Source organism: Meriones unguiculatus, chromosome 14, assembly GCF_030254825.1.
Source record: "Meriones unguiculatus strain TT.TT164.6M chromosome 14, Bangor_MerUng_6.1, whole genome shotgun sequence".
Classification (NCBI taxonomy): domain Eukaryota; kingdom Metazoa; phylum Chordata; class Mammalia; order Rodentia; family Muridae; genus Meriones; species Meriones unguiculatus.
The window spans coordinates 75864626-75882708 of NC_083361.1; the positions used below are offsets into that span (position 1 = coordinate 75864626).

The window sequence follows — 18083 nt, forward strand, 5'->3', positions numbered from 1 at the left end:
TATAGTATGTGGAAAAGAGAACAAAAAAGGCTAAATACAAGGAAATGAAGAAGGACGGAACATGAGCTTTGAAGTAAGATATAAAGCTAATTATCTAACTCTGTCACAAATCTTTTATTTTGGGGGGTGGATAAGTGTATAAAGTGTTTTTGACGGTGAAAATGTAAAATCAAATGTAATGTTCTTTTTTTTTTTTTCCCCTGAGACAGGGTTTCTGGCTGTCCTGAACTCACTTTGTAGATCAGGCTGGCCCTGAACACACAGAGATCTGCCTGCCTCTGCCTTCCGAGTGCTTTCTGAGTCCTGGACAGCCAAGGCTACCCAGAGAAACTCTGTTCCAGAAACAAACAAACAAACCACGTACCATTTGTGGTGGTGCACACCTTTAATTCCCCACACTCCGGAGGCAGAAGTAGGTGGATCCCTATAAGTCTGAAGCCAGCCTAGAGAAGATTACACACCAAAATTAACGAGACCCAAACCCAAAGAGTATACAACTCAGTGAACTTCTGTATGGTTAGTCAAAAAGGTAGTGGAAATCTTTATGATTGACTTGGGTACTGGTTTCTTCAAAAGTCAGGCCAAAGATTGTGTGCTTTACTTTCTTAGTGTTCTAAGAAGTTTTCCTGCTGGGAGGGGGATGGGGACAGGGGAGGCAGATGGGAGGGGAAGGAAGGCAGGGAGAGGGGAGACAAGAGGAAAGAGGGGAGAGGAGTGGGGGGGGTGTCGGCAGGGTGGCATATGCCTTTAATCCCAGCACTAGGGACTCAAAAGGGGGCAGATCTCTGAGTTTGAGGCCAGCCTGGTCTATAGAGTGAGTTCTAGGACAGCCAAGGCTACACAGAGAAACTCTGTCTTAACACCCGCTCCAATAAGAAATCTTCCTAAGGATTGGTAAAAAACAGTCTTAAAAAAGATGTCCTTTTGTGTAAGAATAGAATCCCCTGCATTACTCAAAGATCTTCAAGAAATAAGGATGAGTACATGTACACCTCAAAGACCTAGGTGACATCAGTAATTTTCTAGACATACTGACGCAGAATCCTCCTTAGTTAATTTTCAAAGTTTTTCATCTGAGAGACATTGCATGGTGGTTGGAAAGTCACTGGCTTTTGAACTTGGAACACAGAACTGGAATCTTGGTTTTGCAATAGTCTAACTGCAATTATTGTCTTGTCTTCTACTACTTGGAATCATGTTTATTTCTCTTCTTGTGCCTACAATCTGACACACAGTTTGTACTCAGCTGATGCTTATTTAATCAGTTCCTAATTTGAGGCAGCTTGCAATCTTTCCAGGTTTCATGTTTTTTCCTTATAAAACAGAGTAGATATCTTCTGACATCCTTTCCAGCTCTGACACTCTGATTATATGATCTATGTATCCTGAAGCCAACTTCCTTCAGCAATCTTTCTTGTCTGGAGCACTGAGAAATGGGAGAGCATTGCTTTATCGTAAGGAGTGTCTTCATTTCTGAGTCACTCTTCCTGCAATCACTTCTAAAGAGCCTGCAGCAGTGCTATATGTTTAAAGGAGAACAAGTTGGAGAATTACCCATTTGATATTTACAGAATTCTCTACTCTATAAAATGCTGAGGCATTTCATGTAGTTTTTTTTTTTTTTAAACTTATTTTTATTTTACCTATACTGGTGTTTTGCCTGTATGTATGTCTGCGCCCTATGTGTGTGTCTGATGCCTGAGCAGGCCAGAGAAGGGTATTGGATCTTCTGGAACTAGAGTTATGGAACTGGAATTGTGAGCTAACCTGTGGGTTCTGGGAATTGAACCCAGGTCACTAGAAGAGCATCAAGTGCTCCTAACCATTGAGCAACCTTTCCAGCCCTCATCAAGAAATCTGTTATCAGTCTGTTTAGATGGACTTTGCTACATATCAACAAACTTTTTAGATAACAAAAATTCAATCTGGGTGTGGTGCTCCATGCCTTTAGAGGCAGACGCAGGTGGATCTCTGTGAGTTTGAGGCCAGCCTAGTCTACATAGTAAGTTCCAGGATAACCAGGACTGTTACACAGACATACCCTGTCTCAAAAACACCAAACAACAACAACAACAAAACCCACAAGACAAACAAAACCAACCAACCAACCAAACAAAAAACAAGAATTCAGATGACTTTGTCATCTCTGATGGACTGCTAAGATTTTAACTCCTTGGGAGGCCAGGGCATCTGTCTGTCTAGAACATACTATCTTAGTGCCACTATTGCAGTTATGAAGTACCATAACCAAGAGCAACTTGGGGAGGAAAGGGTTTATTTGGTTTACATTTCCACATCACTATTCATCATAAAGGAAGTCAGGGCAAATTAAAGCAAATGATCTGAACTTATCTCCATAATCATCTTCCTTTTCCACTTGGGCCAAATTATCCTAAGTCTATATAACTTCTAGAAGCCAAAGCCATCTAGACAGCTTCTTTGAGAATGAGAATTTGTCAGTTTATCTTAGTTCATGAGTCCAACAACAATTTCTCAAATGTTATGTTTCTAATTCTTTCAAAATTAGGTATTTGAGTTTTTTTCCCATTGAATTAGATTAAACAATCTCTCTGCATTTCACAGAGTTCATTAATTGTGCATTTTACAAAAGATCCTAGGATGCTTTCTAGAGTACTGAAAAAGTCAACAAAACAAAATTAACTTTCAACCTCAGACTGCAAACTGGTTAATGTATTATATTGACTAAAACCACATTATTTTAACACAAGACAAAGCCTATGTGTAAGCTTTCTTACACATTAAACATTTTGGCTAAGTAAAATTTTATAAGGTATAAATAAAGATCTTTAACCAGCAGCAGGAATAAAACTGACAAAACCAAAAGGCAGGCTTTCTTTTTTTTTTTCTTTTTATTCCTACAGGCCCAAAGAATCTGGGACAATTGTTCATGCCGAGCAGAAATCAGCCTTTTATTTTTATTTTTTCTAATTTATTTTTTCTTTATTAATTACACTTTATTCACTTTGTATCCCCCTTGTGGTTCCCTCCCTCCTCCCGTCCCAATCCCTCCCATCCTCTACCCTCTGCATGCATGCTCCTCCCCAAGTCCACTAATAGGAGAGGACTTCTTTTCCTTCCTTCTGATCCTAGTCAATTAGGTCTCATCAGGAGTGGCTGTGTTGTCTTCTTCTGTGGCCTTATGATCGAATATAAAAATTTTGTCTTCACAATTAGCCAATCAATATTACTAAAATAGCACATGAAAGAGTATACAGGAACCTAGAGGCAGGAACTCACACAGAGATTATGGAATGCTGTTCACTGGTGTGCCTACAGTGGGATCTTATGGAAGAGTTTTCTCAGCTGAGGCTCCCTCCTCTCTGATCACTCTAGCTTGCTTCATGTTGATATAAAACTAGCAACCATACTATAGCTTTTCTTTACCCCTTTATCATTGAAAGAGCTTTGCTTGAAGAATGATGAAAAGACTAGAATATTGATGTCAGCTTTAAAAGGGCAAGCATTTGAGGTTTGCTGTAAGAGGCCTCAGTGGCTGTGTGAAATGAGTACAGTCTGGGAGGGGAAACTCTTAGACAGGTATTTGAGTTATTTTTATTCCAAATTCAGTAATTCCAACCACTAACAATTGCAGCTTTGTCCTTAAATGTTAATCTTACTAAGTAATTTTATTAAAATTTTCTGCTACTAAGTAAGAATCTGATATAGCAATCCAATCTAACTACTTATTTATAGAATAACGATGCTGAAGACATTAAATGATTTACTCTTAGGTGGTCTCTAAAAGGTATCTTTATTTGGCTTCTAGTTTTCTTTCTTTTTTTCTTCTTCTCTTCTCTTCTCTTCTCTTCTCTTCTCTTCTCTTCTCTTCTCTTCTCTTCTCTTCTCTTCTCTTCTCTCTTCTCTTTTCTCTTCTCTTCTCTTTTCTTTTCTTTCCAAGACAGGGTTTCTCTGTGTAACAGAGCCCTGGTTGCTCTGGATTCGATTTATAGACCTTGGACTCTCAGAGCTCTGCCTGCCTCTGCCACCTGAGTACTGGGATTAAAGGCGTGAGCCATCACACCTGGCTTGGCTTCTAGTTTCCAAAATGGGATTTTTAGGGGAAAAGTCACTGTAGAGATGAAGGTCTAGGTAAGAAGGCTTGAAGTATGAAATGCTTAAGATTTCTACAGTTACAAAGCACTGATGAGTGCTTGCTATTTTATCTTCACAAAGAATTGTGAAGATTGATTTGGGAGGGAAGCAGTTTCTTATTAACTTCAACTTATACTGAAGGGACTGTCACTGAGAAGGTCATTTGGTTGGTGCAAGGCCGTGATGGTGTGAATGAGAATGGCTCTCAAAGTAGGTTCATGTATTTGAATACTTGGTACTCAGTGGAACTGTTTAGGAAGGATTAAGAGGTGTGGGCTTTTTGTTAGCGAATGTTATCACTGGGAGTGTGCTTTGTGGTTAAAATGACTGTGATTGTACAGTCATTTGATTACAAAAAATGCACCTTTGTCTCTGCCTTTTGGGTGTGTAACAAGATGTGAACTCCTAGCTGTTCCTTTGCTTAACTCTCATAGGTTCTAACCCTCTGAAAACATAAGGCAAATTAAATGCTTTCTTTTATAAATAGCCTTGGTCATCTTGTTTTGTCAGAGCAAAAGAAAAATAACTATGATAGAAATTGATTCCAGGTATGGTCTGTTGCTGTGACAGGCCAGACCATGTGTTTTTGTTTTGTTTTTCATACAAATGTGGAAGAATTTGAGACTGTGGGCTAGGAAATTGGTTGAATGCTCTAGGTAAAGCTTAAAGGGCCATCCTAGTTGGAGCTTAGAAGATGGTAGTACTGAGAGCTATGTGTACTACTGTGAGGCTCTCAGGTGTTCCTTTGCTTGGTCATTGTCTTAGGGTTTTATTGCTGTGAAGAGACACCATGACCATAGCAGCAACTCTTATATATATATATATATAATATATATGTATGTATGTATAATATAGATTATATATATATATATATATATATATATATATATATATATATATATGTATTTTTTCCCCCAAGACAGGGTTTCTTTGTGTAATCTTGGCTGTCCTGGACTCACTTTGTAAACCAGCCTGGTCTCGAAATCACAGTGATCCACCTGCCTCTACCTCCCGGAGTGCTGGGACTACAGGTGTGAGCCAGTACTCCTGGCTTAATTAATTAATTAATTAATTAATTAATTAATTTTCCTTTTTCCATGGCAACTCTTATAAAGGAAAACATTTAATTGGGGCTGGCTTACAGCTCAGAGGATTAGTCCATTATCATCATGGTGAGAAGTATGTAGGCAGCATGTAGGCAGACATGGTGCTGGAGAGGAGCTGAGAGTTCTACACCTGAATTTGCAGGCAGCAGGAAGAGAGTGCCCCACTGAATGTGGCTTGAGTTTCTGAGACCTCCTCCAACAAAGCCACACCTATTCCAAGGAGGCCTCACTTCCTAATAGTGCCACTCCGTATGGGCCTATGGGGCCATTTTTATTCAAACCACCACAGTCGTCATGAATTTTAACCCTCTGAAACTTTAAGCCAAATTAAACACTTTCTTTTTATAAGTTTTCTTGGTCATGGTGTTTTATCACAGCAATAGAAAATTAACTAAGACAAAGGCCATAGCTTTACTGTCTAGACTACACTTCAAGTCTTCTGGCAATTTCCTATCTATTACAACATACTTCAAATTAAGGGCAAATGACAAAATACACCTGTCAACATATTTTGCCAACATGAGTTGTTAGTGGACAGAAGAGTCATATGCATTCTGGCATCCAAGGAAAAGATTTGGCAACTGTGTACATTTCTCCCAAGTAATCTTCTCAGTCCTGCTCACTGTCTGAATAATGTACTTGTTCCACTGAGGAACACTTCTGCATACTCTTTCATGTGCTATTTTAGTAATATTGATTGGCTAATTGTGAAGACAAAATTTTTATATTAGATCATAAAGAAAGCCTGCCTTTTGGTTTTGTCAGTTTTATTCCTGCTGCTGGTTAAAGATCTTTATTTATACCTTATAAAATTTTACTTAGCCAAAATGTTTAATGTGTAAGAAAGCTTACACATAGGCTTTGTCTTGTGTTAAAATAATGTGGTTTTAGTCAATATAATACATTAACCAGTTTGCAGTCTGAGGTTGAAAGTTAATTTTGTTTTGTTGACTTTTTCAGTACTCTAGAAAGCATCCTAGGATCTTTTGTAAAATGCACAATTAATGAACTCTGTGAAATGCAGAGAGATTGTTTAACCTAATTCAATGGGAAAAAAACTCAAATACCTAATTTTGAAAGAATTAGAAACATAACATTTGAGAAATTGTTGTTGTACTCATGAACTAAGATAACTGACAAATTCTCATTCTCAAAGAAGCTGTCTAGATGGCTTTGGCTTCTAGAAGTTATATAGACTTAGGATAATTTGGCCCAAGTGGAAAAGGAAGATGATTATGGAGATAAATTCAGATCGTTTGCTTTAGTTTACCCAGAGAACAATACATAAAAATGCTAATAGAGTCTTTGCCTCCTGGGAATTGGTAAACAATAAGGAAGATAGAAACCACAAATAATCACATCTTTATGTGTGCATGTTTATGTGCACCTAAGTGCATGTGTATGTAGGTTGGAGGATGACAAATTTGGTGGTGTCCATCAGGTTCAGTTTACCTTGTTTATTTAATAGGATCTCATGGGCCTTGAGTTCACCAAGTATGCTAGTCTAGCTGGCCAATGAGCCCAGGAGGACTCTGCCTCTGCCTCTCAAGAGCTAGGATTACAAGTACCACTAAGCCCAGATTTTGCTTTTAGTAGGTACTGAGAATCTAACTTAGGTTCTTGTGCTTACAAGACAAGCCCTTTACTGACTGGGCTATCATTCCAGACTTAGTACTAATGTCTTGAGATGCAAATTCATTTCTCTTTAATATAAATAGAATAAGTATTGACAGTACTCACCAAAGACACAAACTTTCTATCCTGTTGCTTTGTCATTCTTAGTATGTAGGTGTTACCTGATTTTCTAAGATCATTTTACTTCAGTCATCATCGGGTAATTCAGCTCTGCAACCATTCACTCCAACTGAATAGACTGCTTTCTTTCCAGTCAAATGAGAGACAAAGATACACAAAGTGTGATAATTTATCACAAGACATTGCTATAATTGTTCTACTTTGCTGTGTGTGGTGCTGTGTGCTTGTAGTTCCAGATGCTTGGGCGAATGAGATGAGAAAACTGTTTGATCTGAGTAATTTAGACCAGCCTAGGTAACAGAAAGGTCTCATCTCAAGGGGTTATCTCTATGGGACTGGGGAGCTAGGGCAGTGGTTGAAGTCCATGAAGTCCTGAGTTCAATGGAGTATGCCTATAGCAATCTTACAGAGATGCAGACAGAAGGAGCTCTGGAGCCTATTTGCCAGTTCATCTAGCAAAACTGGTAAGCCCCATCGTGAGTGCAAATTAAAGAAGGAGTCTGGATGGCCCAAAGAAGTCTTTTGTGTTAAACATTTAAACATGTTTTCATATATTGTACACAAGTCATTTATCAGCTTCTTTCTAAAACTTGTGTTGAGGATTGTTACTTGAATCCTAACAGAATGTCTTAAATCAAACATGTTATTTTACTATTCCTTCTCAATATAGATTTTAGTATTTTAGAATGTCTTTCTGTTTTGTTCTCTCGAAAGCATAGGCTGTTCTTTCGTAAATCAATTGACATAATTTGACTTGCTATATTTGACAACATTTTTTGGGTTCATATTTTTTTTCTCATTCCAAGTTCTGCATTTTTCATTTCCCACAGAATCAGGACAAACTGTACATCCCCTGCAGTGACCAGGGAAGATTTGGCTAAATGTCAAGTATGTTAATTGGTATAGAGAAAACAACGGCCTTATTTTTATCTGATTAAAATCCCCACAAGCATTCCCTTATAAACTAGAGCCATGTCAGTACAAAGTGACTTAATTATAAGTTTGGCAGATGTGTCCTTCCTGCCCCTCCTTTACTGTAGCATATAGAACTGTAACTGTTTCCTGGCAACTTCCAGAATCTCAAATTTTAATTCTATTTTTGGAAGTTTATAATTTGCTACCCAAAACCTTTTCTGGATTATCAATTAAAATTAAAAAGGCATTTATTTTAACATGTATTCACTTTAAAATGTTTAAACAATTGATTTACTGAATAACCTTGCTCAAAAGGCAGTTTGAAAAGTTGGGGAGGTGGCTCAGTGTGTTAACTGCCCAAGCATGAGGGCCTGAGTTCAGATCCTAAGCACTCATGTGACAGTTAGGTGTGGCGGCCTGCGTCTTCCTGTGTCTTTAACCCCTGTGCTGGGGAGGCAGAGACGAGCTGGTCCCAGGGGCTAGCTGGCTAGCCAGTCCAGCCAAAGGTAAAAGTCCAGGTTCACTAGAGACTTTATCTCAAAAAATAAGGTGTAGAGTGAGAGGGGAGGATATATATATATATATATTAACCTGGCCTCGACACCTACACACCTTACACACACACACACACACACACACACACACACACACACACACCAGTCTGAGATACTTTATTCTACTGTTAAAGAGTCTACAATTTTTTTAAAGCCCCAGAATGAGAAGGTTATATAAGATAATTGCTTCAGTTAATTGGGATGTAGGAGGTGTAGGTGTAAAAGAGTAAAGGGTAATGAACTTTGATAAATTTATATGAGCAATAAGAAGGTATCAGGTAAAACTTAGCTTTTGCTAGAGTAGCTGTAGCTTCAGTGCTTGTGCAAAATTGTATGTTGCCTCTTTAAGGTTGGGATTTCCCAAGACTATTCTGCCACTAGCTTGTTCTCAGTTAACCTTCATAATTTCACGACTTCACTATTCATACATGCACTTGCATTGTCTGACACACTAGAATCTTTATTTGAAGTCACAAGAGGATTCTTTGGTATCTTAGGGAGCTAGATCCATTTGGATGCCTCATATGAGTTCTGTAAACCATGCTGGCCTTGAACTCACAGAGATTCACCTTTCCTAGAGTCGAGTATCTTTTTCTTTCCTTTCTTTCTTTCTTTCTTTCTTTCTTTCTTTCTTTCTTTCTTTCTTTCTTTCCTTTCTTTTCTTTCCTTCCTTCCTTCCTTCCCTCCTTCCTTCCTTCCTTCCTTCCTTCCTTCCTTCCTTCCTTCCTTCCTTCTTCCTTTCTTTCCTTTCCTTTCCTTCCTTCCTTCCTTCCTTCCTTCCTTCCTTCCTTCCTTCCTTCTTCCTTTCTTTCCTTTCCTTTCCTTCCTTCCTTCCTTCCTTCCTTCCTTTCCTTCCTTCCTTCCTTCCTTCCTTCCTTCCTTCTTTCTTTCTTTCTTTCTTTCTTTCTTTCTTTCTTTCTTTCTTTCTTTCTTTCTTTTTCTTTTTCTAAATCTGGGCAGTCATCATTTAACCTTACCAGAGCCTGAAGAATTAGCCCCATGTCTGGCCAGCATCAAGGTTATAGTCTCAGGAACATCCTGAGTAAAGGACAACAGAATCTATTAGCAAAGAAGGAAGGGGATAATAAGTCAAGGGGATAATATAGATAGTCAAGACAATAAAGATGCAAGACCAAGAGGACAAGCATGCAGAGAAGAATGTAATCCTCAGTGAAGTCTTGTTCCAATGTTCTTAGATGGGAAGAACCTTCTTCATATAGTCATCATCAATTGTTCCTATTAGACAGCTATTTATTTATATTATCTGGAATTCTCAATATGCCATGTAAAATCCTTCATATACTGGCAATATCCCTGAGGTCAACTCCTAAGCTTCTATTTCTTCTGGCCACACTGGCCTTCTATTATGTAAACAAGTTCAACTTGTTCTTGGTTGAGAATCTATTTATTGTTCCCTTTGTATAAAATGATCTTTCCTTCCTCTCCCCCAAATCCTCATCCTCCTTTGTACCCCTTTTGCTTTCTCATTTTTTGAGACATGAACTCATTCTTTAGTCTAACATGGCCTCAAACTCATGGCAATCTTCATACTTTTGCCTTCTTGGTGGGATTAGAAGCTTGAGCTACTACACTGGGCACTCAGTGTAGTGGGCACTCAGGTCAAGGGTCATCTCCTAGAAAAGCTCCAGATTAAAGTCCTATTTCCCTATTTGTCTTTTTAAAAATAGTGTGTAATTGTTGGACAAAATAATGGGTTTCATTGATTCTCCCATACACATACTTTGATCATACTCACTGCTGATTACTTTTCCATCCCCCTTCACATTGTTTTGCGAGTGATGACCATTCGCTGAGAGTAGATGGAACCTCAGTGCACATTTTGAGTTGTACTAAGGGTATTAACATGTTTATTGGCAATCTGTACTTCTTTTTGAAAACTGTGTTAAATTTGTCTATTTATTCGTTATATGATTTGTTACCAGTGTCTAACTTTTTGAATTCCTTATGTAGTAAGGATTAGAGGCATACTGCACCACGCCCAGTTTATGCATGTAATCCCACTGTCAATCTTGCTATTATTTCTTCAGTTACTTAAGTACTTTCCAGAAAACCTTTGCTTACAGACACCTCTATGTATTAATTACTTATTTTATTGCTATGACAAAAGAGCCAACAAAAGCAACTTAAAGAAGGGTTTATTTGGGCTCTCAGTTCAAGCATACAGTCTATCATTGCAGGAATGTAAGGGTAACAGGAACTTGAGGTAGGGTCAGGTTGTTTCCATCAAGTCAAGGAGCAGGGCATGAATGCTACTGCATAGCCCCCTTTCTCATTTTCATTCAGGCAAAGAACCTAGGCTATGGAACCTGGCTCACATTTAGGGTAGTCTTCCCCACTTCAATTAACCAATCCTAGACAATCCTCACAGACATGCTCAGAAAATTGTCTCCATGGCGATTCTAAATCCTGTCAAGTTGACAAGCAAGATTAAATATCACAACTGGGAAAGAGCCTAAGCAAGGAAGACCTTTATAATAAAAGCTTGAAAGCAATGAAGAACAAAATTGAAGACACTAGAAGATAGAAAAATCTCCCACGTTCCTGCATTGGCAGAATTAATACTATAAAACTGATTCAATGAAATCTCCACCAAAATTCAATGGTATTATTCACAGGAATAAGAAAAAGAAAAATCCTAAAATTCATATAAAGCACAAAAACATCCAAATAGCCAAACATTAGCAGAAAGAGCAATCACAACTCTTGATCTTGAATTATTTTGTGGAGCCACAGTATAAGATTTATTCTAGATAACAGTTTGAAATATTTCGGCTATTTATTATTTTTCTCTCATACAAGTAATTCTTTTACAAAGTGAATTTATTACTTTGGGTGTTCTGGTCTTTTAGCTCTCCTAGGCAGCGCTTCTCCAATCACTCACTTGTGAACCCCAGGTGTCTTCCATGTTGTGGTTTCAACTTCTTAATTCTCTGAAGACTATTCAGCTGGGAGCAGGAAAAGAAAGAATGTTAAACACATGTTAGAGGTTTTCAGGGCATATTGCCCAAACCATCATCATTTTCTGCCTATGTTCTCTTGGATAGATATCAGGCATTTGGCCCCAACTAATCATAAAGGTGGCCAGGAAACAGTCTAACTGTATGCTTAAGGGAAGAGAGAAACCATTTGGTCATCAGATGTTTGTACTCCTTGAAGTCCTGAAGCTGTTTCAGAATGAAGGAGATAATGTATATTACATGCTTGGCACAAAAAAAAGTAATCAACACTCGAATGTTACTATTATCACAAGTATGTATGCTTAGAGCTTGAATTAGCTTCCTGTCATTCTCCTACTGGCGGGGTCCTGGGACTGTCTTCTGGATGGGGGTTCTGAATGGGGGTTCTGTTTCCCTTGTGGGAAACTAGAGTGCTTTAGGGTGAGGCCCCTGTTGCGCTAAATCAGGGTATGGGAAAGGTTTTCAACAGAGTGTTACAGTTTATCTCTTTTAGCATAAGATTGTCAGTGGTAGTGGAAGCTCAGTATTCCAAAGCCTATGGCAATACCAAAGTGTTACATCTCTTGGTCAAGCTGCTGTGCTAAGCATGGCAGAAGTGCAGGCCAAAGCCCATGCCTGTTCAGCTTGCAGCCAAGACAGGCCTAGGTCCATCGGATTGGAGGGCAGGGCTGGTGAGATAGGGCCCAGTGAGATGAGGATAAATGATGAATCTCAGTTGGTCTTGAAGTGAGAAAGTTTGTACCTTTATTCCTGTGAAGTCAAGGGCAATATAAAACCCTGGGCTGAGGGAGGGTGACTGTTGTTGATTCACTGGCGTCAGGAGGTCAGGGATACTTAATGGTCTTGTCACAAAAAGGAAAATACAGTACTTACCCTAAGGGTGAGGGGAAAATCTCCAAGTACAGTTGAAGGTCACTGTTTAAGATCTCTTTAGCAGGGTGGGACGGTTTCTAGGAATGCTAAATACTTGCTAGAGCAGTTTCCTTATCAGGGAAGGGTCTGGCCTATACTCTGCCCTGAGGGCTATGTGAAGCTCCTTACAAGACCTGGGGTCACCCAGATCAGGGGAGACTTTTAGAACCTTGCCGAGAAAAGGTAGTCTATCATCATGGTCCAAGCACAAATAAATGGCTATCCAGAAATGTCAGACTTCAACCTTGTCCAGCAGAGCCCCACAGTCTCCCTCATCCTAGAGCAGAGTATTTGCTTGAGTTCTCCGTTCAAAGAAAAGTGGGTTATCTAAGGCGATTTTACTCATTTGGCTGCATTATTAAGTAGAGAAAGTAGCTAAAGATAAGGGAGAAATGAATTGCTGGATGTTCATATCAACACAATGTCAAAGGGGTCTAACTCAGAAAACAATAATGTAGCTGGCCGTGGTGGCACACACCTATAATCCCAGCACTCAGGGAGGCAGAGGCAGGCGGATCTCTGTGAGTTTAAGGCCAGCCTGGTCTACAAAACAAGTCCAAGACTGCCAAGACTACACAGTGAACTCTACTCCTACCCCCCCCCAAAAAAAAACCCCAAGAAAACAATAATGCCTGAGGACAGTGAGAACAGAAAATAAGTAGGCTCTCTTTGGACTTCAAGATAGGTTTAAACGACATGATAACTGCACAAATTCTGATCACTCTTTTCCATGTTCTTTTCCTTTTTTTTTTTTTTTTTTTTTGAGACAGGGTCTATGCAGATCAGATTGGCTTTAAATTCTTTAATTCCAAAGTTCTGGAAATAAAGGTGATTGCTACCACATTAGGCCTACTCTTTTCCTTTTAAGTCATAGATATTGTCAGAATCCTCAAGTCAAGCATACATTTTAGTTCCTATTTATTTTCTACTCTTTTCCTACTTCGAGATTTTTAAAGGTCTAAGTACAAACCAGTGGTGATGGAACATATTTGTAATCTCAACACTCAGAAGGCTGAGGCCAGAAAAAGTGAGTCTGTGACCAGCCTTGGCTGAAAAGTACATTCAAGACCATCTTGAGCTAAAGAATGAGAGCCTATCTCAAAATGACAAAACATGAAAGCCTGTAAATATAATCCCTATCCCACCAAAGTCTAAGAAGAGAGACTATTGTACATTATAACATCCAGTGGGCAAGACCTACCACACTGTACAGAGACAATATCTATTTGTTAAATAACTTTGATCTATATTAATATATATTTATATATAAGTATAAAAGCAGTGTAAGTTGCTTCAATTATTCAAACTATTTTAAATTGTCTACATACAGTAATAAAGGGAAAATGAGTCCCTAAATGTTGTTTCTGTCACTTAGAATTTGTGGGACTTAGAAAAGTTAATTTAGTGGGCTTGTTTGTATTCCTGTATTAGACAAATACAATACTTTTTTGCAATTATAAGGAGAACTACATGAAAAGGTTTTGCTATATTTGTAGAGGCATTTAAAAAAACTGTTGATAATCTTGGACCCAGAACTCTAGCCAATTTTTTTTTTTTTTTAGTTGAGAGAGCTTAGAAACTAACATATGCTATTCACATTGTTTCCTTCTGTTTGAGAACTGTTCATTTGTAAAGCAAACTTGCCTTCAAGTTGGTAACTGAAGTAGAGAATTGATTAGTTCCCATAGAACTGATGGATTTACCATTAAAACAGTTTACAGCATCTAACTTGGTGCCCAACACACAGTAAACATTCAACACATACTTTTTGAGAGTAAATTAACAAAATATTGAGTAAGGATGATGTCTCAGACAGATAATTATAGGATGGACATGATATATTTGTACAAACATGGGCAGATTTTATCAAATGGAAAATTTGTAATGATGGTCTATCTAAATAAGTTGTATTTTCATTCACTCATTCAACTATCATTATACTGTAGGTTTGATAGAAATCAGCCACAACAGTAGCTTGAGGATATATATCAGTCACTTTTCTTACCACTATTTCAAAATACCCTACTGGATCAACTCAAGAAAGGATTGTCCATCCTTGTTTCATTCGTGGTGGGAAGATATGTGGAGTGGCACTGTAGTAGTGGGAACCTGTGGCAGAGCCCCTGACAGGACAGATCAACCAGGAAGCATGGAGCAGGGCCAGAAGTAGTAGGTCAGGCTATAATCCTCAAAGGCCTACCTTCTAAGGCCTACCTTCATAAACAGGCCCTGAAACCTTCCAAAACAGTTCTACCAGCTGATGACAGGAGCTTATTTATTTTTATTATTATTATTTTTATTTTTGTGGGTGTGGGGTGTTTTGAGACAGGGTTTCTCCATGTAGCCTTGGCTGTCCTGGATTCATTTTGTAAACCATTGATTGCCTGCCTTTGCCTTCCAGAGTATTACAGGTGTGTATCACTGAGCCTGACTGCTTATTTAGTTTTAAATTTTAGTGTTGAAAAAAATTATTTATAGAGTTCTATATGTCTACAGAGGCCAGAAGAGGGTATTGGATATCCTAGAGCTGGAGTTTGAGACAGCTGTGGTTTAACCAACATTGCTGCTAGGAACTGAACTCTGGTTCTCAGCAAAAATAGCAAACGGTCTTAACACTGAGCCCTCTCTACAGGTCCAGGAACATGTATTTAATAAAATATATGATTCTGTAGGGGACAGTCCAGACTCAATCTGTAAGTCTTTCTTTTTCCCCTCTCCCATGTTAGTGGAATACAGCAATTAAAGAACTAAGTGCAGAAAGGATTTTTGCCAATTAGGATATAAAGCAGAATGGTATGTCAACACATAGCAGGCAGCATACAGGTGGGAGAATGGAGACAGATGAGGCTCAAGAAGCAGTCAGGTCAGGGATAGATTATAAAGAGCCTTGTTTCCTGCTCAGAGACCCGATTCTTATCTTCTAGGATGGGGACAGTAGCGTTTGTTTTACTTTTTGTTGTTATAGCAGAATACTACAGACTGGATAAGTTTTCTTTGTTTTGTTCTTTTGAGACATGGTCTTTCTAGCCCTAGCCTGTCCTTGAACTATCTATGTAGACCAGGCTGGCATTGATCATAGAGATCCATCTTCCTCTGCCTTCTGAGCCCTAGAATTAAATGTCTACAGCACCACCACCAGTGGCAGCAGCAGCACCTCAGACAGGGTTTCTCTGTGTAGCCCTGGCTGTCCTGGAATTCAGTTTGTAGACCAGCTTGGCCTTGAACACAGAGAAGTGCTGGGATTAAAGACAAGCATCACTGACACTGCTACCACCACCCGAAGACTTAATTTAATTTTAATTTTTTTCCTCACAATTTATTCATTATATATCCAGACTGAAGCCCCCTCCTTCAGCCTCCCCCAACCTCCCCCTCCCTCCCTACACCCCCATCCCCTTCCCCTAGTCCACTGAAAGGGGGAGTTCTCCACTACTGCCATCTGCCCATAGCTTGTTCAGTCTCATCAGGACTTGTCAATCCTCTTCCTCCGTGGCCTGGCAAGGCTGCATCATAGACTGGGTAATTTTTTTTAAAGATTTATTTATTTATTATGTATAAAAGGATCTGTGTGCATGTACACCTGCATACCAGAAGATGGCACCAGAACTCATTATAAGTGGCTGGGAGCCACTGTGTGGTTGCTGGGAATTGAACTCAGAACTTCTGGAAAATCAGCCAGTGCTCTTAACCTCTGAACCATCTCTCCAGCCCAGACTGGGTAATTTTTAAAAAACATACATTAACTAATTCTGGAGGCCAGGAGGTCCTAAATCAAGAGCATGGTTATTCTAGAACACAAGGCAAAGAGAAAGCAAGAGAGGAAAGAGTTGGAACTTCAAGTCCTTTTATAATTAGCATTAATCCATTTATGATCTGGACACCTCCCATTAAGCCACACCTCTTAACACTGTTGAGGATTAAGTTCCAACTCATTGATTGGTTGTTGTGTGGACAGGGTACATTTTGGAGACACAATCTTTGGAGAGTTACTAGACAATTTTAATGCAAAAACAATCCCATTTTAGCTTCAGAAACTATCAACTGGAGGGTTGAAAAATGATAGAGAAAAGAGCTAAGAAATTACTAGAATAGTTTGAAAATAAAAGGGATTATAACAGATTAAAACTTGCACACATATGTGCATCACGAATGCATACCACACACAAATGCAACAAACAAACAAACAACCCAAATCTGGTCACTCCACTCACTGCCTGATAAACATGGGCACCCAACTACAGATGGACTGCAGATGCACCAAAGGGAGTTGAACGGTTTCATGAAATTTCAAGCTGATGTGACCAGAATGAAACCTGAATGAAGGTTTAAGAACCTCGAGTTCCTGCCAAAAGCGCCGTGCTTCAGAATTTCAACCAGTCACGGTGTGTGGTGTTTGTGAAACAGAAAGGGAATGGGAAGAGACCACAGAATTCCTCATACCACATGCAATTTTAAACATCCATTAGCTTTTCATCTTTTGAGAGAGTCAACAGATTTAAGCACAGTATTCTAGATTTGGTTGGCAGATGGTGTACACAGATTTTGAGTACGCTAGCATTTCATTAGAAACTAGCAAGATTACTTATAACCAGGATGGCAACTTAACATTCACGGAGAATTTAAAATTTATCCTTAACTCTGATTAAATGTGGTGCATTAATAGCATTTTAAAAGGCTTTGTTAATAGATTGTCTGGGTTTCATAGATTGGAGTCTCGGGATGTAATACTGTTCTAAAATGCCTACCGGGCAGCGTCAATATCTTTCCATGGAAATCTGGCTCATACAAGAGGAGAAAAGAGGCCAAAGGGAAGAAAGACTAAACCAGGGGAGATCGCAGGTACTGATGTCTGACTCTCTGAATGGGACTTCTCCGTTTACCCAGCAGTCTCACTTCCTTCTATGGTGTGGGCCTTTAATCTCCTTAGTTGTCAGCCTTGTAGGGTCAAGTTAATCACTGTTGACATCATCCTACTACTTCCCTTTTCAAATTCCACTGAAGCTATGTGTTTCCTGTCGTATTTGACACCCGTTAGATCATGAATACCAGGCTGGCTTATATCTAAATTTAGCCCGGCAGGAGCGTGGCGAGTTTTAGTAGTCAAGATAAACAAAAGTGGGTGACATTTCCAACGCCCTCAAGGAAGAAGACGGGGTGCAAAAGAGACCTGTCACTAACATTATGGGGTGGGGGATGTATCTGAATAGTTCCATAACCAAAAGGCCTGCTCGCAGGCTCAGGAAAAAAAAAAGAGACTGGCTGGAGCCTTTTCCTTTAAGGCAGAAGGGCCCTGGGGTCGTCGCCAAATTGAGAGGCGAAGCCCCGGAGCCCAGGCACCTCCGTCTCGGGAGATGCCGCACACAGGCAGCCGCCTCACCTCTTTGTCAAGCCCACGGCGTCAGCCTCTAGACACGAGCACGTCCTCGCCCTGGGGGTGAAGTGAGGGGCGCAACGGGCCGCCCCTCCCCCCCGGGCCGCGCCTGGGGCGACCTGTTGGCAGGAAGCGTCACGTGACGCGGCGGGCCGCGCGGTTCCCCGCGGGCCGGCCTCCTGTTGCGCCCGCCGGGCGGGTTCCACCACGTAGCGCGCGGGCGCGGCCCCGCTCGTCCCTCGCCCCAGCGAGGGAGGGGGGGCGCGCCGGAGAGGAAAGGGAAGAGAGGAATCAAAAAAAAAAAAAAAAAAAAAAAAAAAAAAAAGGGGGCGGGAAGAAGAGAGCAGGGGGCGGAACCCGAGTCACGTGACGCAGGGCC

The 18083-nt window shown here is 39.9% G+C and overlaps 1 long non-coding RNA gene across 1 annotated transcript; it reads right to left on the reverse strand.

Moving 5' to 3' along the window:
- Positions 1-10582: 10582 nt before the first annotated feature.
- Positions 10583-17972, reverse strand: LOC132647258 (uncharacterized). The gene is made up of 2 exons (XR_009585622.1): positions 17711-17972; positions 10583-11409 (listed from the first exon to the last, which is right to left on the reverse strand). It is a non-coding gene; the product is annotated as an uncharacterized LOC132647258 (long non-coding RNA).
- Positions 17973-18083: the final 111 nt, after the last annotated feature.